We start from the raw sequence: 2,974 nt of genomic DNA on the forward strand, positions 1-2,974 counted from the left end.
TATTGTTTTCCATAGAGGTTGCACCAATTTACATTCCCACCAATAGTGTATAAGATGTCCCTTTTCTCAACATCCTCACCAACATCTGCTGTTTTTTGTCTTTTTAATGCCAGACATTCTGACTGGTAGAAGACGGTATCTCATCCTGACTGCTGTAAAATGACTGGTGATAAGAGATCACACCTCCAGAAAAGTATCAGGTGTGGCCCTACTGATTCCAGAGTGTCAGACGGTAAAAAGCTCAGCCTGTTCACTTTACAGCAACCTACATAATCTTGATCACAAATACTGTACTCTAATACATGCATACTTAAGAGTGACTTATTTACAACCTGAATTTTTAATCAAGATTTAATTTGCATTTCTGATGATTGGCTACACTGAACAGTTTTTCATAGCTTACTGTCCATTTTAATGCCTTCTTTTAAAAAATATCTGTTCATATCCTTTGCCTACTTTTTAATAAGGTCATTCATTTTTTCATGTGGAGTTGTTTGAGTTCTTTGTAGAGTCTGGATATTAGTCCTTTGTCAAATGCATAGTTTGGAAATATTTTTCCTTATTCTGCAGGCTGTGTGTTCATGCTGTTGAGATATATGTATATGTATACATATACACACACTCACAACTTTTTAGTTTAATTAAGTCCCATTTGTCTATTTTGGGATTTTGTTACATTTGCTTGTTAGGTCCCACTGTGATTAGTAAGGTCAAACAACAGATATTTTTCTAAGAACAGATATTAACTGTAAAATACATCTATTCTCAACTTGTAAAGAAGCCAATAATTCATTATATGCAACTCTCAACTCTACAAACATTGGTCTTTTAACAGAAATCAAACAATGTGTTATAATTCTAGGACAAGGAGCTGATTAAAGAACAGAAAGTTGTGATTTCCACTGTGGAATATCGTGTTAGAAAAGGAATATGTGGAGAAATAAAACCATCATTTTAAAAGTTAAAACTTAGGGAAACAAAATGAACCAACTGATGGAGGATGATTTTTCTAGAAGAATTTTGATGAAACTGTGCAATACCAGGAGGTGGAGTTTGCTATGAGCGGAGATCATGCCACTGCACTCCAGCCTCAACAACAGAGTGACACTCCATCTCAAAAAAAAAAAGAAAAAAAAAAAAAGAAAGAAAGAAAAGAGACTTACAATAACTTTTAGCTATGAGCAAATTTCAAATCACTATCAACATCCTGATGACAAATATAAATGAAGCCCATATTCCTATTACATGCAAGCATTATACTATGTACAGGATAAAAATAGATTTAAGAAATGCTCTCTGTTCTTACTGAGCTTAAAGTTTAGCAATCAGGGATAGGAGATCGGCTTCACCATGAATGCTACAATTAATTTGTGATGGTTTTCTGGAGTGTTGCATAGTAAAAGTATCTGATCTAATACAAAAGCCTTACAGAAATGGAGCCCATTTTTGTTTATTGAAGTTTGTGATTGGCATGGGAGAGGGCAGTGAACTACATAGATAAGCAGCATGCATAATGGTTAAAAGCATAGGCTCTCGAGCCAGGGAAGACTGGCACAAGAAAAAAGAAGTATACTAGCATGTACTAATAATCAGAGACATGTTCACATTTATACATGAGATTGAGATAAAGATAAACCTATTGCAATGTATGTGATATAGAGATAGATGATAGATCACAGAAGGTTAAATTAATCTGCACCTGAGCACTAATGGAAAATTTCATTGAAAGCATGGAAACTAAACTGGTCTAGAGGAAAGGCTAGAAACTGAGTAAATGAAGTGGAAATTACAAACAAAGTGGACTAGGCTGAGTAATAACAATTGCTAGGCTACTCCAAAGCAAAGCTATAGGATCTGTGGTTTTCCTTTTTGTGATAGACCTCTTTGGATGAAGTAGAAGTTTCTTAAAAGAGCCATGGAGAAGACAGAATGCAAGGACAAGGACTGTGGACACTTTTTATGCTTGGACATTATTTTGTACTTTAGGGAATAACAAATATTTCTTGAACACAGAAGCATTGTATTTTAGAATGAGTGGCTCTCAAGGGTTTATAGGAGACCTTCCAGAAGTTCAAAGAAAAAAGCAGTCACCTAGATAGAATTATTGCATGTATCCTCCAAAAAATTATACAAAACAACACAACAGCATGTTTTGACAAAATAACAAGAATGTGAGTTTAAAAGTGGGAGAAGGAGAAAAAGGGGAAGCCAGGATCTGGTGCTGCAGAGCTTTCTATTACTCTCGACTTCATTCAGAAACTGGTAACTTAATTGGTTACTTCTGGCAAATGGGCCACAACAGCACACATCAAATATAGTATGTGTTGCATCCATGAGGAATTATTAGCTGTTGGCTCTGAGTTGACACTAATTTCAGGAAGCTCAAAGTCCCATCCACACTGGTTCACCAGAATGAGGAATTTGGAGCTCAAATATATTTGAAGTCTTACAAATAGTTTATCTTATAAAGAGTCCAGTAGACCTGAGGGATCATTCTGAGCTTTTATTATTTGGAAAAGCATATTATGCAACTGTCAAAATCTCTAAGCTGTGTGTTTGTGTGTGTGTGTGTGTGTGTGTGTGTGTGTGTGTACTGCTATAGTAGAAATGGCTAAGAGCAAATGCCCCTCCAGGAACCCAGAATAAACCAGAGCCAACATGATACGCATTTCTGGAGGAATTCCCAATATCAACGCCAAAAGTACAGAACAGAAAGATGCAGTCATGTTCATTCTTATCATATCTCTGCATAACTCAACTCTGGCTAATACAGGGGCTTAATGGATCTTGGAGGGTGACAGTAGATTATCATAAACTTAATTAGAGAGAGATGCCAATCACAGCTCCCATTGCAAATATGGAATATTTACTGGTGCAAATTATCAGAGCCCTTGCACTTGGTATGGATTTACGTACCTATTGAACTATTGAGTGCTTTTTTCTCAATATCAGTTGATAAAGACAATCAGAAGAT

The sequence above is a fragment of the Cebus imitator genome, unplaced genomic scaffold (genome assembly GCF_001604975.1).
Source record: "Cebus imitator isolate Cc_AM_T3 unplaced genomic scaffold, Cebus_imitator-1.0 Scaffold390, whole genome shotgun sequence".
NCBI classification, from domain to species: domain Eukaryota; kingdom Metazoa; phylum Chordata; class Mammalia; order Primates; family Cebidae; genus Cebus; species Cebus imitator.